This window comes from Epinephelus moara, chromosome 17 (genome assembly GCF_006386435.1).
Source record: "Epinephelus moara isolate mb chromosome 17, YSFRI_EMoa_1.0, whole genome shotgun sequence".
NCBI lineage: Eukaryota > Metazoa > Chordata > Actinopteri > Perciformes > Serranidae > Epinephelus > Epinephelus moara.
In genome coordinates this window covers 10,306,141-10,327,715 of record NC_065522.1, presented here as the reverse complement: position 1 = coordinate 10,327,715, position 21,575 = coordinate 10,306,141, and the positions used below count along the sequence as shown (strand labels likewise).

The 21,575-nt window shown below is 42.1% G+C and overlaps 1 long non-coding RNA gene across 1 annotated transcript in view; it reads left to right on the top strand.

The window, feature by feature from the left end:
• The first annotated feature begins 1,649 nt into the window (after positions 1 to 1,649).
• The window catches only part of LOC126404078 (uncharacterized), a 54,857-nt gene continuing 34,931 nt past the window's right edge, over positions 1,650 to 21,575 (top strand). The window contains exons 1-3 of the long non-coding RNA XR_007571400.1: positions 1,650 to 2,295; positions 6,080 to 6,259; positions 6,359 to 6,398. This is a non-coding gene — a long non-coding RNA (uncharacterized LOC126404078). The remainder of the gene's footprint in view (positions 2,296 to 6,079; positions 6,260 to 6,358; positions 6,399 to 21,575) is intronic.

The following is a 21,575-nucleotide window of genomic DNA, read 5'->3' as shown; positions in this document are numbered from 1 at the left end:
AGATTCGTCCTTGGTTTGGCACACTCAGATACACAGAAACTTTCACACAGTAACAAGACACACACACACGCAAACAATGCAGTGAATCAAGGTGAGGTAAAGGATATTTTTATGCTAATATGCATTTCCCCCAAGCTGAAAAAGAGGACAGAGGGAGGGAGCGACCGAAGGAGAAATGAACCTATTCAAACAAATGAATTCTAATGAAGCTTCACACACAAGACGTTTGGAGTCGCTCAGCGTTGTGTGAGAGAAGGCCCGGACTTCGCCACTGGAAAGGACTCAGCCCAAACTCCTGAAAGGGAGGGAGAGGAAAAACAAGAGAAGGACCCTGGAGAAAGTGAGCCGGGAGGAAGAATGGTCCAGTAATGAGAGAGGGGAACCAGAGAGAGGGGGGCCTGAGTTCAAGGTTGTATTCAGACGTAAGGATTGTCCCCCTGAAAGACCGAACACGAACTTCCTCAGGGTTTAAGAGCCTCTTTATCAGACCCAAGTCTGTATGTGTGTGTCTATGTGTGTGTGTACACTGGTGGTCTCTGGTTGGGTTGGAGATGGAGGGGGCACTCATAGCAACATGTTGAATTCAAATTCAAATTGGCTTATTCTCAGGCCTGGTTGTAACAAAAATATCAGACTTGGGAGGGTTTTCTTTAATATGGATTAATGAAGCAGCTGAAATGAACTTGAATGTAAATTAGGTGTGGAAAGATTTTAGATGTATTTGTCACGCACTGGTAATCATCCTTCCTTTCTAACATGTGAATTGAATTTGAGTGTTCCAGGACAGGAATACAGTATCCAAAGTTTTGTGGCTTTTGTGCTTTAAAACATTGCAAAAGTACATTCTTGCATTTATCATTTTGTACGAGCTGGCATCTCTGTGTTCAAACACTGTATGTCTTATTTTAAAGTCAGGGTTTTCACATGCTTCCAGTCCACAGAAATATTCATATCTTGAGGGCATTGGAAGCCAACTTCTCCCATCTGCTTATCCACTCAGAAACAGTAAAACAGCAGCTTCTTAAATTCCTACGTTTTGAATAAGTGTTGACATTTATTGAATATCTGCGATGAGAAAATCCAAACTTCTTTTATGTAATAAGGAACTATGAGGACTGTTCCTTACAAAGCTGAACACCCCGGTTTGAAAATGCCATCTGTCACATCAGAGGATGAACATGGGAAAATGTCTAATCAGATTACAGTGTCTGCTATTGAATGTATTACCAGTGAAATTAAATCAATCTGCAGTTTGTTTGGGACCTCTTGACAAGCACCCTGGGGAGCCAGCTGAACCTCTGTGTGGGAGCTACTGGCTTGATGGCTTTGCCTTGTGCTTTAATTTGATTTCCCAACATGCTCTTGCCCTAGTTTTCAGTTTCTTGGGAAATGACGGGAACCTGACAAGATTACCAGACATCTCCAAAACTACAACTTTTGATTCCTCAAGTGGCTCTTGGCCCCCTTTAGTAAGCACCTCCAACTGTGAGTTTGACTCTTGAACCAAATAGTAACAAGGGGGAAAACCTGGGGTCCAGTTGTTCTCCACTGAATAGTAGTTAATAATGGAATTTGGGCAAGTTGTACAGTGTGTTTGCCAGTGACTATGGAGGCGGGGCAGTTAATGTCCAAGACTCTTCCACCGAAAATAAACCTGCATGAGGGAAGAGAGAGAAGGAGAGAGAAAAGGAGAGGAGGGAGGAGGAGGAAGGGAAAGAGCCTTTCAACGGGGACAGAAGGGAAAGAGTCTCCGTTTCAATGGAATAAAAACTGCGCAATTTCTTTAAGGACTGCCTGCTCTGATCGCGGTGGACCAGTCCTCTCTAGGAAATGGATATCAGTTATGTTTTTGGATAATTAGGGAATCCGTGCCCATTGCAACCCCCGCTGCCTCGGAGGTTACAGGAGCTGGCGATTTTTTACCAGATGGTCTTCAGAGGAGGAAACGAGCCGTGCAATCATTTTAGAAAGGCGATATGACTGTGCAGAGATGCAAGATCAGTGATGAGTCTATCCGTCATGCCTTGCCCATGGGCGAACGCATCAACATTTTCTCAGCCTGGACTGTGATCTATCTGCGTGTACAGTGCTCCCCGTGTCGACGTTTGCACCTAAACGCGTTATGGATGTTGAATGGGGTTTCATGTTTTTTTGGGAGAGGGCTTTTAGGGGGCTGCGTCATCCGTGGCTGGGAAAGGAGATGGACTGCTTTGCAGATTTTCCACTATTCCACTGTTTTAACAGCGAGAGTCAGCACAGTTACCTCCCCAGAAGATTTTGGATTGCACATAGAAGGTAAGCATAACGCGTATGACTCTATCAGGCATACATACTGACATGTGAGGCTGTACAGGCTGTGTTACCTAATTGTAACTGGGGAAGCAATGAGACTCCATTGAAAACAACCTGAACTACAGTATCCTCATCCTGTACTAAGGGACGCGATTAACATTACAGCAAAAATACAAGGCACCATAAGAAAAGGTGTATCAATGTAGGAGACAATTTCAAGTCCAGTAAAGAATATTTTGCAGAGGAACATATCTTTAGGAAAACAGGAGGCTTTATCAATGTGGTGATTTTTAAGGGGATGATTTGATGGTAGTTATGTAATTCATAATAATACAATGGGCACACTGCTCTAACTTTACACGGATAAGTTTTAATACTGCAGCAGTTTCATATTGCTGTGTCTCTGACAGCTCCTTTATCTATTTTCCCCACATTCATATCGAAACCGATGCTGGTGATGTCACGTTTTTACGGTAAGGAAGGGATAGTTTACGGGAATGTAGGTCTGGAGTTGGTGATGTCGCAATCGCTTTGTGTTGATCTCGGTTACACGTTTCTAAATGCACAAAAAGGCGACGGATCGTGTCCGTGGGTGTGATATATAACGCGTGGCTGAGGTATTCAGCTGGTTGGGGGTTGAATAGATGCTGATTATTGAATGAAATGCGGGCTCGCTGGTGTTGGAGGAAGGAGTGTCGCATTTTCTTTCTGAAATGTCATGTGGTGAAGTTGTGGCGGGTTCTCTACTATTTCCAGGAAGAGCGTTTGAATTTTCTTCCCTTGGATTTTTTTTTTCTGTCTCCACCCCTCTCTCCTCGCTGTTCTTGTAGCACTTCGGCCATGTCGCCACTGGATGGAGACACAGGACAAATAATTGTTCAGACTTCATACTTCTAGATTTGTAGCTACAATAGGTGTTTTGCTCATGAGCACCTCAGCAGTGTGGCTGTTTGCCTGCGGTGAAGATTCAACTAAGGTCATCCAGTAAATAACCAGCCTCTGCAGCTCTCATAAGTCACACTTTGATTTTAGGTGATAGAATAATAATTATAAATTTTACTTAATAACCTCTTTATCGTGGCCTATCCGCAGATAGGTAGAAACAAGGTAAAAATGTGGGGAGTTTATTTTGTGATGCAAATGATGGTGCATGTTTTTTTAAACATACAATCAAATAAGTCATTAATACAATATGAGAGCCAGGGGGAATATTTGAATATTTAAATAAAAGCATTAAACGGGGACAACAAATAAAAGGTCTTTGCACCTTACTTATTTTTTAAGTTAAAAGTGGTCTTAATGAACTGTGGTTTTAATTCTCAAACAAAAAAAAACAGAGGTTTAAAATGGCTAAATTTGGATTTGTGAATATGATACTTTGCTAAAATGATAATAAAATTCTTTTTTTTATTTTTTTATTTTTATTTTTAATTAGGCCATATGCCATAGACTGTATAAATACGGTTCCTGAACTTTTAGTAGCTTCTGATACCATCTTTTAAAATATATATTTTCTGTTCCCATCTACTGCTGATGTCCCACAATGCAGTGCGAGAAGGAGCTACTCACAGGTGCAAAACAGTTAAACTAATTAACAGTTCAGCGGCGGGACAGCTCCGGGAAGACGAAACAAAACAAAAAATGTTTAAATTTCGGGTAATTAACGCTACTTAGTTTGATAGTACTGCTTCTTGCACTAAATGCAAAAACTTCAAGCTAATGGGGAGGATAAACATGTTAATGTACACAGCAGTGCCTCCGCCCAGGTACGTTAACTCTGATCTGAATACACTAAAGCCCTCCATGTTTGCTAATTGCTTGAATTCACGTTAGGCCGTAATTGAAAGTCTGGTGCCTCCATGTTTCCGGGCGTAGCTAACGCCTGACGCCTCTTTTTTTACGGGAAAGATGAAAACGAATATCTGGTTGGTGTTGCAGGTTGAGTTAAACTTGGTTTTACTTGAATACTTAGTGTTAAGGTTACACTGGCTGCATTTAAATGCGACCAAACAGGTGTAACATCAAAGTCTGTCCCCTCGTCACGTAGTGTGTAATTCCTGTCGATGAGTAGCGCCTCCTCCTCATCGCCTTCCTCACAATACCTGTCCTGACACAATAGATGTTAAACTGACAGTTCCCCATAATTTCATAGCCCCAGTAGGGTAGCTGTGACTTTTTCCTGTTTCCTGTCACACCATGTAGCCAACACAGTTATAGTATGCATACTGCCAATGGCACTTCCTGTACAGTATTTCCTCTTGTCAGGTAAATAACACTTAACTGTTTGTCACATGAAAATAGAGCCCATAGATTTTCAACATCTGCTGTAGAAGTTTAACTCTAAATCACAGACACACATTGCACACATACACATGCTTTGTCTATTTAAGATGTTTTTTTAAATGTGAACACTGAAAAAGTGGGGGAAAAAAATCATCCCATAGAGTTTCTTAAGGACACCAAGCGCCACACCTGACAGTATACACACATTGATGACTGACTGGTTTGCTGGCATTTTGTGAGCCATTTTCTGATTTCTTGTGTATTTTCATGCAGACATACAAATATGTAAACTGCATGTACAGTTTGTGTATTTCCAAATTTATGCCCAGTGATTATTTATGCCCCCTTTTTACCATCCACACCAAGAAAAATATGAAAGACGGAAGGGTCATGATGACAGTAACAGCCTTCAAGGAGCCAGACTTGGGTGTCAGTTCTATTAGAGTCAATGGGGCGGACACTGCAAATCACATTATAACCCATCATAACTTTGTTGTTTTAACTTTGACTGAAAAATCCTATCACCATATTAAATAATACACATTACGTGATGTTAACTGAAGTTTTTTTTTTTTTTTTTAATCAAAACATGCATGTTTGTTTTCCTTGTTATTGGCCTCCAATCTGATCATGGCTCAGTCCAACAGAGGCTGAGATGCAGCTGTCGGACAGAGCCATGATCTGTTTGGAGATCAGTTACAGGGAAAACAAACATACATATTTGGATTAAAAAAATAAATAAAAAAAAGTCAGTAAGCATCATGTAATTTGTTTTTTGTAATCTAGTGGAAAGATTTTTCAGTCAAAGTTTTAAACAACAAAGTTATGATGGGTTAAAATGTGATTTGCAGTGCCTGCCTGCCCCATTGACTCTAATAGAACTGACACCAAAGTCTAGCTCCTTGAATGCTGTCACTGTCGTTGTGACTGTTACTTATTTTTTATTTTTCTCGGCCCACACCGCAGTTGTTAAATGGCTTTAAACACCATCTCTTTCTTGCCCACTGCTCTTTATCTAGGCTATATCTCCTGTTGTGATACACATTTATTTTAGGGAAATCAATATTATAGTAAAGTTTTTATCCAGATTAACATCATTTACTGTATGTGGTTCATAATATGAGTAAATACATGCCAGCTTTGAAAGCAATGTGTCAAGTACTTCTCTGATTTTCTCCACTACCCTACATGCATGCAGTAGTGTACAAAACTGTAGACTCAGTAGTGCAGTAGTGCACATTCTCCCCTAGATGGCGACACATTCATAGTTCAGCCCTGATCTGTGTGTGACCTCTGTAACAGCTGCTGATTTCTCACAGTGCAGGGTGGAGAGCAGAATGTTGTCTCTAAATATATATTGTTTTTCCATTGTCTGAATTTGACCAGTAGATAAAACCAGCAAGTCCAATGCAGTTGTGGTCCAAGTTTTATTACCAGAATGCCCATAGCAATGTTTTTTTAAAATCCCTAATTATAAAGGTTTTCTATATCTTTCTTATCACAGAGGAATGAGGATCATGGCTAAGTATTGTGCTATGTTTGAAGAACCACCAGCACCTGACTGAAGCTGCAAGTGAAATGTCTGACCCACCAAAGGCAAGAATGGGCTAACAATATATTCCCAGCCTGTCAAGATGGACTGCAGCTTAGGAATGGAAAACACCCAAGCTATTCCATAGTGATGGTAAGATTTAGATTGCTGCATATGAGCTATTTGCATCATATAAACTTCCTGTCTCAATAAATATCAGACACATTGTTTACACACTGTGTTTTTCTGCAGGGGAGCCATCTGCAATTGCTGCAAGCCCCCACCTGCCCAGGTAAGACTTTTGACCTTCTACCCAGACTTTGACCTGCCTGCAGTGACACATGGGATGTGCATGCCTTCACTGTTTAGTCATGTTTGGATGTCTTTCATTCCTATTTTGTCTATTTAGTGGATATGTTTGTCTGAGCTCCTGTCAGAACAATGAAATGTTTATAGTGCAAATGTATTAAAATATCCAGCAAATGGATACAGTATGTTCATGTGCAACCTCTGATATAGTCTAAAGGTATTTCACTGAGAAATATGAATCCCTGCTTACTGTAGAAGCTTTTCATCTCTGCTATTTCCATCTCAGCTTCCCTTGCTGTTTCAGCAAAGAAAACATTTAGGGGCTTTTGTCTACTTTTATCCTAAAAGGGCGCAAATCCACCTCAGCTGCAACTATTAGAAAGGAAATTCCAATGATTTTACACTGTATTGGGTTATTGTTTTGACCCATGCTATCTGTAGCACAGGCTGGTAGTTTTGTGGCCCAAGGTGTGTTTGGGGTATCTTATCGAGGCTGCCTCTGGTTTTAAATGGAGTCATTGTGACTGATGATTTGTTTTGAGGCTTGAAAGAAACTGTTAGTTTCATTTACTAAAAGCCGCTCTTAACGCTTTTGTATGTTTTCTGTTTGTGCTGGCCTGCTGTTTGCCTCCTTGAACATTATAGGCCATAAACCAGTTTAATTTGTTAAATTTCTTCTTTTTGTGATGTGATGGGTGTTGAGCTGCCATTCTGCTTTGGCGTAACCTGTTGTTTTAGTACCACCCCTCCTATAAACGCTTTGTGGTGTTGGATTAAATTTCTGACTTATTGACTGTTGACATTTTAAATGTTTAAGATGTACCTCCGTTTTTTTGGGGGGTTTTTTTTTTTGTAGATTTGAGTCTTTATCTGTTTCGCTAGAGTTGCCATATCCACCACAGCTACTAAATTGACTGGGACTCCAGCCAGAAACAAGCAAGCACACGTGCGTGCACACACACACACGCAATTCAGCTGAGCTGTACACATTCAGCACCCTACTTAGGCATATACACACCTGACCTAACACCAGCTCTGTTTCATTTTCACACACACAGCCCTCAAACACTCTCTGACACACATCTCAAACACCCCTACACCTTTCTCACTCACTGTTTTGATGTCCCTCTAAGGGACAAAGACAGACACACACACACACACACACACACACACACACACTCACACTCACACTCTAATGCTGCCGTCTCCCAGGACCCTGCCAAGCCTCGCACACCTGGGGTTTTCCATCACTTAGCCTGCTCAGCTTTATTGCATACATTTACAACTGGCCATGAATCAGATCCATTACACACATAAATGCACATGCACATATACACACAATCCTGCTTAAGACCAAGTAGACACCCTCCATTATGCTTGTAGACACACACACACACACACACACACATATGTACATACATATAAAGCACAGTCTGTATGCAGGCTTTTCTGTAAGAAAGGATGTTAGTGAGCAGGAAGGAGGAGAGAGGAGGGATTGTTAAAAAGATGTGCAGTAAAAATAAAAGTAGCATTTCTCATAACATTATACTTACTGTTACAGTCTTTGCTTCTGTAGCAAATCTCTACATTTTGTCAAATACTATTCTTAGCTTTGAAATGCACACAGTTTATGCATAATAAATTAAATAGCCCTGGATTGTGTTTCTTCTATGAGGACATAAAAAATGAGAGTGATTTGTGAAACTGTACTATCTTATCAAACCACTGGCCCCTTGTTACCAAGTCTGACTCACTGGATGTGAATTTAAACTATTAGGCCCCGTTGATCACACGAGAGCATTGGAGCTTGAGGAGTTCAGAGCGCTGGAGCAAAAATGTCAGATGTCTAGACTGTAGAAACACGAGGCGCGTAGCAACGCAAAAACAGCAAGCAGAAAGCTTAATTATCATTAAAAAACAATTACAAAAAGAAACCTCCAGCTGCTGAAACGCTTTCTGTGTGATCGGGGCCTAAGCCTGCCATTGGACAACTGATCAAGGCCGGCATTCTCTCTGCATTCAGCTATCTGTGTGTTACTGTTTCCAAATCCCCTTTGCTGTGGGAAACAACCTCTGAACTAACAGCTTACCTGCTGAAAATGGCAGGTTTTGAATAAGATTTGGATCATGCATGTACTGCTCAGTTCTGCTTCACACGAGCTTCTGTGATATAGCACCATAATGTTCTGCTAAAGCCACATGCAGCCAGCAAATTATCTGTGGTTTTAATGGGTGCAGTGAGTTCCTCCAGAGTTAAAGATAGTCAGGCTTCACCTCTCGGGCACCATTTATCAAATTATATTTGTCTTTTTTTCACTAAAAGATGAATCACACACTGACGACTATTATGGATTTTTGTGGAGCTGTTTTAATGGCAGTGCTCCCCCTCCCCACGTACAAATTGTTCCACCAAATCAAGTTCTCCCCTGACACTACTACTACTGGGCTTAGCACTGTCCAAGACATTTGTGATTGGTTCAAAGAAACAAAAACAAGCCAGGGCATTTTCCCCTATAGCAGAAAGATAGTGTTTCCAGACCTTCCTCAAGTGCTGACACTGCGCTGTGGAGATAGGTCTGGCTTTGTCCGACTACTTGTCTCTGATACAAACAGCTTGTGGTCATGTGCTTGGTGGACATATCTGTTACACTGTTTATCATGTTGAATGACTAAGTATGTTAATATGTTTTTGAGAGTGTCACTGTACATCTTCTGGTAAAATTATAACTGTGAGCGCTGGCTTCAATCAGCATGGCAATGCCATCAGTTGGCTTGCATCTGTCTCTAAACCAGTGGTTCTTAACCGATGGGTTGCGGATTCATTCTGAATGGACCGCAAGTTACTCGTTAGTGTTTCAAGTTTGTAAAAAAAAAACACACTTTGTTTTTGCACATAGCTTTATTTTTAAGTACCGTGCCCTGCTGTAGAGTGAACTACTAACAGATGGCGACTTGACAGAGACAGCAAACTAGCTCAACAATATGGCCAAACACAAGTATGATGCTGAATTTATTAAACTGTGTGGACCTAGAGCTAATGTCTAACGAGAAATTTGGACTCTGTGGCTGGACTATTTAGGAACCACTGCTCTAAACCCTGCAGGTGTGCATGCTGGCCACCATTTAGACACAGTGCCTTGGGTCCACAGATAATGTGCCACGAGGCCTGCAATGTGTGCTGGTGGATGTGTGTGTAGGATATGTTGCTCGTTATGGACCTTAAATATTGTGGGTTTGAGTCCGATTAACAGCCTTTTTGTGTGGCATTCCCTCTAGTGTTGTTACGACTCCAGAAAATCGACTTTAATACCAACAATAAATCTGGAGGCATGATGATGTCACCATACTTGACTTGCAGAGCTTGGCAGCACCCTTTACACCAGGGTTTTGATGTTGGCTGGTTGTAAGTGAAATAATTCCATATGCTGCACCTGGGATCAGTTTTGTCAGATGGTTTATTTGGACAGGGATCTAGTTTAAGACGTGGTAGATGAGTGACATATGTTCAGCTGCAAGATTTTGTTTTGCAAAGCTGTGGGAGTCCATAGACAACAGTAAGTATACTGTGCTACAGTTGCTGATTTAGAGAGCAACCAACAGATTTAGTATGGAGCATTAATATATGAAAAATAAATTATGATTTTCAAAATATTAATAAAAATATTCCAGTTAACTAAGCCTTGAAATAGGACTCACTCTTAACTGGCCCGAAATGCCATTGCCATGGGTAACATTAGACGTAACCCACTGTCCAGTTTGCATTACACCCGCTTTTATACAAGCAGGTGACAGTGTGTTCAGTGCAGGGCGTACAACAGGACATTAGGATTTGGCATCTGTTTTTCCCATTTGCTTTGTCTCCATCCTCCTCCTCCTTTTCTTTCTTCTAAATGCTCCAATCCATGTGCCATCCACATGTGCCACACACCCTGTGGAGGCAGTGTAGAAAAGGATGTATGCTTTCAGAGCATTCAGTGGTGTTTAAAGTTTTAGAAAAACGCTTCTAAATTATTTTAGCAATTATCTTTCATTCTTGACTCTGTTGTTCCAGTCTTCCCTTTATCCGCTGCTGTTGCCTGATGTTGAATAAAACCAAATTTCTACAGAAGTGTGAAATCGTCTCAGACCCTGAGAATGAAGGGCATGAGATAAAAAGAAAGAACCATGCTTTTGGTTCAAATGAGAACAGATTTGAAGGAGGATATAGAGAGAGATTCAGGAAGAGAGGTGGTGAGAGCTGACTCAGGATGCCCGGGGGGGAGGACGGCAGGAAGCAGTGGGTGAGGAGGAGGACAGGAAAGAGAAGGAGGGGGAGAGACTCCTCTTCATCGTCCTCCTCCTCCTCTTTTGTCATCATCAGCAGTGTCATCAAGGGAGGAGTGGCGTAGGGAGGAAGAAGGAGAGGTGGAGCTGACATCATCCACCTCCTGGAGGTCTGTGAGGGCGTGTTACCACATTCTCCCTATTAAAGCTTTTAACAGTCCCGTTTATGCCATCAAAGGGCTTTTAATGAATTTAAACAACAGCTGGCAGAGAAAAAAAATCATTTAAGAAATGCTGAGTCCGTGTAAAGAAAACTGGCGCTGAATAAGAGGATAGAAAGTCACGGATGGAAGAATAGATATAGTTCAATATATAATAGGAATGGAAAGTTGTGGTGACAGAAAGAGGTGTGCAGAAAGAGCGCTCCTCTGCCTATCTGGTTACATAACTTTCCTGCAAAAGAGGGCATTGGGTTTGTGTGTGTGCGTGCTTGTTCTCATGTAAGCTCCTTTATAGGCTGTGTGTGTTTGTGTTCGTGTGAGTGTAGAGGTGACAGAGTTTGCGAAGACGAAGATGCCCAACATGCCTCTTCTCTGCTGAGCTTGTTATTCAGCCTGTGTTACCCAACTGTCACAGGCCTCTGTTGGTATGCTTTGCATTTGTGTGTATGTGTATTTAAGGTGTGCGTGTGTTGGCACATCCACCAGTGTGTGCGCTTAACTATGTGTTTAATAGTGTCGCTATATATATGTACACGGGCGCCTTTTACTATGAGGTGATTCAGTGTTGATGTGTGCACCTGTGTCGTAAGGCCCCAGAGTGGTTTCAGAGGCAGTTAGGGAGGTTAGATGGCGCAAGATTAGTACGAGTTTGTGGTAATTGAAGCAAGTGGAGAGAATGAGGTGTGTGGGGGGATGTGAAAAGGGTGCATTGGTATCAAAACCTATAGAGGATAGGCTGTAGCCCTATTTATACAGAGATCAAGCTATAGGGCCGCTACGAAGTCCCTTCTTTATACTGCCTTTGTATTTTTACACAGAAGGGCGTGACGGTAATGACATGGAACACAGCAGCATTGGCCTCTACTGTGAAATATGGCATACGTGTCAGTATGCTGAGCACTTCATTGTTTTCCCAATTTGTGGACATTTTGGGCCACTGTACTACTTCTTGTTTGAGTTAGCTGCTAACGGCTATAAGCTACTTTTTAATTCTCCTATGGTTGGTCACACACAAAACTGGCAAAATGTCACACCTGTGCTACCCATGATCCCATTCTGCCGTCTGTCCCTTCCTCTGATGCCGGCTTAAGGGCAAGACAACTCTGTCCCCTCATTCTGCAATTGTACTTTTTTTACAAAACAGCAAGGTGGTATAATGGCAGGAAATTTCCACCTTGAAGAGACAGTGTTAAAGGGCCTAGTTACGTTGCTTTTTAATGTGATACAACAGCCATCACCTCCAAACAATCCCAGACAAATTTAGAAATGGGGAGAGCTTTGATATCAGAAGGAAGTTATTCAGTTATTCCTTTGCGAACAGTCAGTGTTCTGTAATTGTAGAAATGCATCCAACATATATTAATCATACTCTATCTCTACACTGGAGAAGTAGTATTGCGCAAAACCTGAAGTCATATAAGGACACTGATGTATAAAGCCAAACAATCTGCCATGTGATGCCTTTGGGCAGTGTATGACTGAACGTCACTTGACTATTTTGTGCGTGTGTCCCTAGTTGACTTCAGTAGTTGTGCAGCATTTCCCTGCCATGGTACAGCACAGCTCAACTCGACATGCTCTCTTTTGTTTTTCCAATAGCAAAAATTGTTGATAGTACGTGGTACCCTGTATACTACGCCATACAATTGAGGAAGCGTAAACTTTCCTCTGTTTGGTTGCTAATGAGAGGATTCTGAGAGTATGGCAATGAAGACGATGTCAGGTCTGTTTCATCGCTATGGTGATTGTCTGAAAATCCATACACTGAGGGGTTACTGTCCGCCGTGGAAACTGAAATAGAGAGAAGGACCTGGTCCCAAAAGTGAGTCAAGATTGAGCCAAATCATGCAGTGGAAATCAGGCATTAGTATTTTCTTCCACAAATGAAAGACCAAGAAAAATAAACGTTCATAGCACTGAGTGTATAGAAAAACTGTTTTATCAGATTCATAGTAGCACAAAAATGTTTTGCTTTTGTTTGTATTCCAAAGAACATTTCAGAGAATGAAGCAAGACAAATACAAGCTGCAGGTAAAACATCACAATACTAGAAAAGCACTCAGAGAGTGCAGACCCCCGCCAAGTAGGTGATATTCCCTCCCCCTCTGCATCAGATTTTGCAGCCTGCATCACAATTAGGTTATTTGCATCACTATCATTATTATTAAGTTATATATGCATTCACCATGGAGACCAACACAGAATATGTTTTTTTGTATTTTTCACTTTCTTTTTTTCCAACACAGAACATTAATTTCAACTTCAGAATTACCACAATATTTAGCAAGTAGAACAAGACATACTTTCCGGCCACCAGATGGCGCTATTTTCACCGTCTTTAGAAATTGGAATTGCTGCTGAGGCTGTCAGATGATAGACTTTTTCATTATTTTATCCACTTTGCTTCACCCGATCACCACCAAAATTTTATCATCTCTTCCTTGTCCCAATATCCACCTTTCCCAAAAATTTCATCAAAATCCGTTCATAACTTTTTGAGTTATTTTGCAGACAAACAGACCAATGTCGGCGAAAACATAACCTCCTTGGTGGAGGTAATAAATCACAATAAAGGCTACGTTTTCTTGCTAACCTGGTGGAGTAGTTCACAAAGTGGCACCCACAAAGCGATCATCTTTAACTGGGCTCAAATATCACTTGGATCAGTTGGATTGAAATTCAGTGGCTTTTGTGGAGATTTACCTTGTCAACATTTGTCTATCTGGACATTGAAAGCATATTGCCACCTTCAGCCTAAATGTTGTGTCATGGGAAGAGAATGTCAGTGCAGGTGTTGCTGCTGTAAAGGTGTGTTCACACCGGACCTGTTTTTTTTTTTCGCTGTCGCTCGGTTCGCCCCTTTGATATCGCTTCATCGCTCAGTTGCAATTGCTCGTCAATGTGGCAGAAATCAACTTGCTTTTTCGCTTTGATGACGTCATTGAAGCAATCAGGGTATTTGGGGGGGGAGTTGCTTGACTGTCATGACATGTCAGCTTCATTAAAAGTATAGCTGCAAATTAAAAGCAACAATAGATGTAAAAACACACAGAGACAATACATCTGTCTGAGCATTTATACCTCTGACCGCAGCAGCGGCTGAAAATTATACATTTTGATACATACAGGTGGCTATACATATTGCAAAACTCTGTAAAAGTACACCAAAGTATACATTTTCGTTTCCAAATATTTATTTGAAAACGAAACCATTCATACGGTCACTAAAAAAACATTTTGTTAATAATAAAAAACGAATGTAATCTCAACAGTGACCGCGCCATCCAGCGGGACTGCGGCTGAACTGCTTCCAAAGTTCATTCATTCAGTCGCGTGTTCAGTGTTTTAATTAAAATGCGTAGTATTTTTCATTAAAATGCGTAATATAGCCAACAATATTATAGACCAAAAGTTATCTAATTTATTATTGTAGAATGTATTTAGCAAATCGCCACTTTCAACTGGAGACAGTGCAGCAGCAGCAAAAAAAAAGGCATTATAAAAAGCCGACAAATAGTGTTAATTAATTGACATGAGACATTGGAGAGGTTGTCAGTCCTATTCTATAGTCTGTAATATATATCTATTTTTTTTTATCATAACTTCTCGGAAATTACTCAAAAATGCATTTATTGTGTGCTTCTGAGCACACGGGCAGCATAAACAATGAAGTTACATATGATGGTCTGGCAGATCGTTGTGGTGCTTGGAGGCGGTTGACAGTGACAGTTTTGTCAGCAGCCATTTTTCTTCCTGCCAATAACCTATGGTTGAGGCAGCTCCAGCTCCAACTCCGCTCACATGCTCTGACTCAGGCATCAGAGCCTCTGAGCCACAGCGATAGATGCATTGGCGCTGTCCGTGGTGCTTTACACTAGGACCGCCAGGATTACAGCGCCCCTCCAAGCGCTGTAGTCCCGCCGGCTGGCGTGGTCACTGTTGAGATTACATTTGTTTTTTATTATTAACAAAATGGTTTTTTATTGACCATATGAATGGTTTCGTTTTCAAATAAATATTTGGAATCATTGGATCATTTCCATAAAATAAAACAAGAAATTGGAGAAGATTGAAAAAATTGTTAAAATTAAATTAGGGAACTGATCACAGATGCATTGTCTCTGTGTGTTTTTACAACTGTTGTTGCTTTTAATAAGCAGCCAATCAGCATTGAGCTGCAAGCAACAGGACCCAGCGAAATACCGCTCCAGATGAGATTTCTCATCTGAAGCGATGAGCGAAAAATCGCTCTGTCGCTGTCGCTCGGTGCCCGAGCGATTTTTCTCCCGGGCGAATATACGCTCAGTCGCCCGTTTGCATTGACTTTGTATGTAAACTTGTCGCTAGCGGAAAAAAAAACAGGTCCGGTGTGAACACACCTTAAGTAAGCTGTGGCAAAGAGGGCACAAGACGTGAACACTATCTTCCTAAAAGAGGAGATATGGCTAAAACGCTTACACAGGCTTTGGTAGATAGTAGATGTGCATTTCCCGAGCTAAATCCCTTTCTTGAACAAATCCACTGCCAACCCCCCTTCAAAGTGGAAACAAAAAAAATCACTGCAGCTATAGGCTGTCTTGTGTTGTGTGTCTTACCCTCAGACCCTCCCTTCCCACCACTGCTCCCCTTCTTTCTACCCCAGCTCCTGTTCTGGCTTTCTGACTCTCAGGTTTCTCCCCACCGCCCCCCAGCCCTCTACACCCTCATGGCCCCCCTTTGACCCCCTGTTACCCCCCATCCACCCCCTTACCCTCCCTCTCCCCAGGGCAAGCCCACAGCTTCTAGCCCTTTGTGCCTTTCGCCCCCTCTCCTCCTCCACCTCTGCCTCCCCCTGCCTTTGTGTGTGAGAGGCCAGTAAAGGGAGAGAGGAGAGGGAGGCTGCAGAGAAGGAGAGAGTGAGAGACAGAAGCTAGAAGAGACCAGTCCCATAGGTCAGATGGGAAACTAAAGCTTGAATCCTTTTATTTTTACATGCTCCTGAACAGTGATACACTAGGGACAGTGACATACTACAAAAATTAGTTTTGCCAGTTTTTCTTACTAGTTCCAAGGCTGAGCAATGTATCAATATTTTATCAGTATCTTGATATGAGACTAGATATCGTCTCAGGCTCATGATTGAACAGATTACATCATGAGGGAAAAATGGAAATGCGTGACATGGTGTTGGGATGATTTTAGGATTTCAAGTTCACTCTATATTGAATTAACACAGCACAGTTCACACTGCACTGACATGTCATGTTTAACTTTATACTACATGCATTCACGTGGTATTTGACAAACATACAGCACGTATATAGACATGCCCTAAAAGGTTCTTAGTTTGTCCTGTAGTTAAAAGAATATATATTCAGTATATTGATGTGTATATAGTGTGTCCAAGTAGGGCTCAATAGGGGGCAATATAGAGCAGTACAGATACAGTATAGTTGTACAATTGACCTGACTGTGTGAGAATAACTTGGCTCGTAACCACATTTTTAAAATGCATTGTGGCAAAAGGTTTTTGTTATTTTTTGCTAAGTCAACTGTCATTGATGTGACCTTCAATCTCTCTGTAGCCTTGCTTTATTATTATTATTATTTAGATTTTTTTTGCTGGGCTGTAAAAACCTGAGATCATCAGACCTTGAGGTCAGACCTCAGGTATCATCTATTCGAAGTTCTGAGAGATGTTTCTAAAATCATGTGGCCCCCATTCAAGCATATACAGAACCAATAAACACAATTTCACACTTCGGCAGAGGTCATTGAGTTCGGACAGCAGAAATGGGTCATTAGTGGCTAAGAGAGCTTACATCTTGTGTATCCACACTTAACCACACAAGGTGGCCAGACAGTGAAGGCGTCATTCACCCACTGACCTACCTAAATATCTCCCAGAGCTGCCAGCAGATAAACAACACATACAAATATACAGATGGAGTGACATGTAAGCACATGTAGGACGCATGAATGTGTGTATGAGTGTAACAGCAAGACACAGACAGAAGCTGCTGTGTGAATGTACAGATAAATGTGTCAATAAGCTTGTCTCAGTATGTGTACATGCATTTAGCATTCACTGTCCAGGGACCCACAGCACAGCACATGCATTTTTAAAACCCAGGAAACAGAAAGGTAGGTCACGCTGGGTGCATATGCGTGTGTATGTGCGTGCTTATCTGTGTACGTATGTGTGAAATCCACTTGCAGGGAGTGCATGCTCAGTAGGAAAGTATATTCCTGGAAAGCCAGCTGCCACTCCTGTTATCATAGCTAACTCGATTAGAGGAGCTTCTGCCGCCAAGCCCTCTACTCTGAGAGCTGCAACATGCGCACACATACACGACACCCATTGGCACACACATTAGAGGACCCCTACTCTAGATTTAATTGAATCAGCCAAAATAAAGTACATTGAATCTCCAACTAATGCAGCGTTGTAACCATTGCACTTAAAGCTTGTGCCAATAAAGCTTCATCAATCGCATGTATTGTTTAGAGGAGTAAACAATACATGTAAAAGCTGCCTGAGGCGTATACAAAACAAGGAAAGCTCACACAGTAACATTAAGTTAAAAAGAAATGATGGCTATAAAAATACATTGGTTCATTGTTTGTATTTGAGGAACATAAAGCTATGGAAAAATGTGACTTCTGGAATGTCGGTCTTAAAATTCATTGCCCCCAATGTGGCACCCTAATACGCACTTTTACAAAGCGTTAATAGAAAACAGCACTTTGCTACTGTTGTACCAATTAACTGCAGTAAAGAAGAAATGTCAGTCAGGCAGCCAGCCTCTCATGTGAGGTGCTGACCTTTCCCACTGATCATGCTAATCATTGATCACTTAGATAAACACAGGCTACCATAAGAGCCCATTATTGTCCCTCCCAAAGCCTTCCTATGGACGGCAGTTATAATTAGGCCCCGGGGTAATTGGCTGACTAATTGCTGTTGGTGGGATACATACATCGCCTATCGTCAAACCCAAGGGGAAGCTCTGCTATTACTTTTAATTACCTGCTGTTAAGTTCGACAACTGACCCCAAGTGCTGTTTTTGGAGCTGATGGTTGTGTTTCGTCTTGTGGGAGGGAAAGGGGATACTGGATATCAACCTCTAGTTTGGTCACTGCCACAATGGCCCAGATGGATTGCTTCTGTAGTTACACACACATACTCCCAAACACACACATACACGCAGTGGGGTGAACAGACATGCTGGCTTTTTAGGCAGCAGACCCATTCATCATGTGTCTGTCTATAGAGGAGCTGCAATTCATTGTCTCTCCTCCTGCTTATTCTTCAGGAGCCGGCCTGCCTCATACGTCTTTCTACCTCTCTCACTACTTCTCTCTTTGTCTTTCTGCCCCCCTCCATCTCTCTCCTCTTGTCTTTATATCTTTGATACTCACCCTCCCTCTCTCACACCCTTTATATCTCGACTCAGAGAGAGAACAAAGAGGACATAGCTAGTTACCTTGTCTGTGTCTGTCCAACCGTGTTGGTGTTTGAAATGTATTAAGCGTGATGTTAAAAGGACAGTTCACCCCAAAACCAAAAATACATATTTTTCATGTTACTTGTATAACTTTTTATTAAAGGGGCAAAAAGCGAAATAGTTTCACCGCTAGGTTTTCTGTTGTGCACTGCCTGTAGACCAAAACAAAGTGTGTCATGAGCCACACCTCCCTCTACCTCTACTCTCCACCCCCCACCCCACTTGCCTCATCTGTGCAGCCGAGCACCGCAGCATCTCCACGGACTATTACATCCAGACGGTCCCGGTGTTTCTTCCGCAGGCTCCACTTCACTCAGCTGCCTGATATACCTGCTGCTTCTTCCCACATTAACCTGAATAACAAACCAGGGCTCGGTGCTCCGGTTGGATCCAAACGGAGAGCTGGGGCTAACGTTAGCTGGGAAGCTAGCGGAGGCTAACTGCCTGTGCTGGCAGCTGAGTGAAGTGGAGCCTGAGGAGGAAGCACCGGTTAGCCCCCGCTAGCTGGCTGTGCTGGCAGCTGAGTGAAGTGGAGCCTGAGGAGGAAGCACCGGTGAGCCCCCGCTAGCTGGCTGTGCTGGCAGCTGAGTGAAGTGGAGCCTGAGGAGGAAGCACCGGTTAGCCCCGGTTTCACTACAGGCAGATTCACTCGCCACAGGGGTGAGGAAATTAAACCAGCCAACTTAGTTTGGCTTAGTTTAGCAGTTAGCGATGTCTTTCACTCACTCTCAGTCTCTGCTGTGTTTAGCTATTTCCCTGCTTTCCTGTTAGCGTTAGCACTAGTCGGCTGCCACACTAACGTTCCTACTCTTCTCCGTGAGCCCGTGAGCCTGGCAGGCTCATGGCTCCAGCTCATGGAGAAGAGTAGGGACGTTAGCGTTAGCTCCTGGAGTTAGCACTAGAGCTACTACGGCTAAGCGTTAGCTCCTGGAGTTAGCACTAGAGCTACTACGGCTACTGGAATAACTTACAGTTATGGAGCGCTTCTACCAGCTCTTCTAGTCACTGAGCCTCGCCTCCATCTCATCAAAATATATCATTTATTACAGGTACCATCATCATTGAAGTAGGCAGGGAAATAGCTAAACACAGCCCACCAGGCTGCCCGCCGGGCTACATTTTACAATGCTAATTGCAAATGTTAGCTGGGCTGCCGGGCTACTCACCTAACACAACTGTAACGCCTGACCCATTGCTGGGACAGAGCCGCTAATAACTCAAGCTCCGGACATTAAGCCATGCTACGATTGTAACATTAATTTAATTTAATAGACATAGCGACATGTGCCTAACGTTACTGTAACACTAATTAAAACAGATATTTGACTTTATGTTGTTGTTCAGGAGAAGAAGAGTTAGCTCTGAGTCAAATTGTAGCCCCTTTAGCTCTCGCAGTGCTCTCCAACTTGGAAATGCAAGGCTAATGTTAATCCGAGTTCTGTCCCTTTCTTTATCCGACAACTTCTTCGCCAACACCCAACAATCTAGATTGTTTTGGTGTGAGTTATTGGCTGTAGAGATTTCTGCCTTTTCTCCAGTATAATGGAACTAGATGGCACTCAGCTTGTGGTGTTCAAAGCACCAGAAAAAAAGACCCGGTTACTCAAGATAATACACAGACATTGGTGTGAGCAGTTTCATGTAGTAACTATTTTCTTTCTACTGAACTACAGCTGCCCATCGTATCACCGCACAGAAGGAAGCATGCATCTACTCATGGACGAGCGGTTCGTGATCAAGACAGTATGAGATGTAAACATTAATTGTGTCCTCCTTGACTGAGTTGTAAAGTTAGCTAGCGGAGTGGTGCTAGGTGAGCTAGCAGTAGATGCACGCTTCCATCTGTGCAGTGATATGGTTGGAGGGTGTAGTTCGGTAGAACGAAAATAGTTCCTACATGAAACTGCTCACAACAAGGTCTGTGGATTATCTTTTAGTAAATGGGTCATGATTTCTGGAAAGAGACATTGCTGGGGGTTTTTTGTTGTTGTTTTTTTAATGTATGTTTGTGGTGCCCAGAGAACCACAAGCTGAGTGTCATCCAGTTTCATTATATGGGAGAGAAGGCAGACATCTTCAGTCTCTGCAACTCCGCAATACAGGTGAGAGGAAAGATATGTTTTTTGGATTTTGGGATGAACTGTCCTGTTAAGGACTCATCCCACAAATCCAGTTTCTCCAGTGATGCAGAAATTGCTTGAGCAGTTATTAGCTTTTTATGGATTACAGAGGGCTACAAAGCCTGAACAGACACCTGCTATGTAGCCTGCTGTAGTCCTTCAGTTAATATCAGCTCCTATAATGGTAGCTCATACAGTATATAAGTTGGGGGTATGCAGTAGAGGTACATATACCTATACACAAAAAAGTACAAAGACTACTAGTTATACTGAATGTTTGAACATGAACAACTTGAATACACTGTACTTTCAATAAAGCAATTGTACTATCAAATTCACAAAAACAATGTCTGAATACATTGCTCTTCTTAATGGGTTCAGTTGACTATTTATTCTGCAAACTATGACCTGTATCCAAAACACACACCATGTGAAACTGTACGTGTGCAACTGTGCACTCAATGGGTGTGGACTAGTGTATACTATTAAAGAAAAAGTTAAATCACTGGCAGGTTGGCCCATTACAAGGTTTAATAGTCCAGACTAGCCTAATTGAAGAGTTAAAATCAAAAACACAAAAAGTAAGGTTTTGTCCCAATCACAAAAATGAGTGCTATTTAATATGCATTAATCAAAGGCGCCTGCCGCAACTGTATGCGTCTTTTTTGTAGCCATGCTGTTTAGAAATTGCGAAAGAATAGTAAATCTGTGCAAAGTAAAAACAAACTAACTAAATAAATCAAGGATTACTTACGACAACTTTCAGATTTGAATCTCTATCTCTCATTTAATTAAGTCCAGTCCAGCAAAGGACAGGAAAAGTGAATACACTTGTCAGATAACCTTGTCATGAGGTAAGCTTGGGCATGCTCTATCCATGAATGCTGCTGCTGTAATTTACACTTGATCCATTGTGCATGTGTGGAGAAAGAGTTACTGAAATGTCCCAAGGTGCTGAGAGGGCACCCCGACAGATCAACTTCACAGAAAAACTACTTGAGGTCCTTCTTAAACATGACACCTACCAGGGGCGAAAATCCCATTTCATAGTTTGGGGGGGGGGGGGGG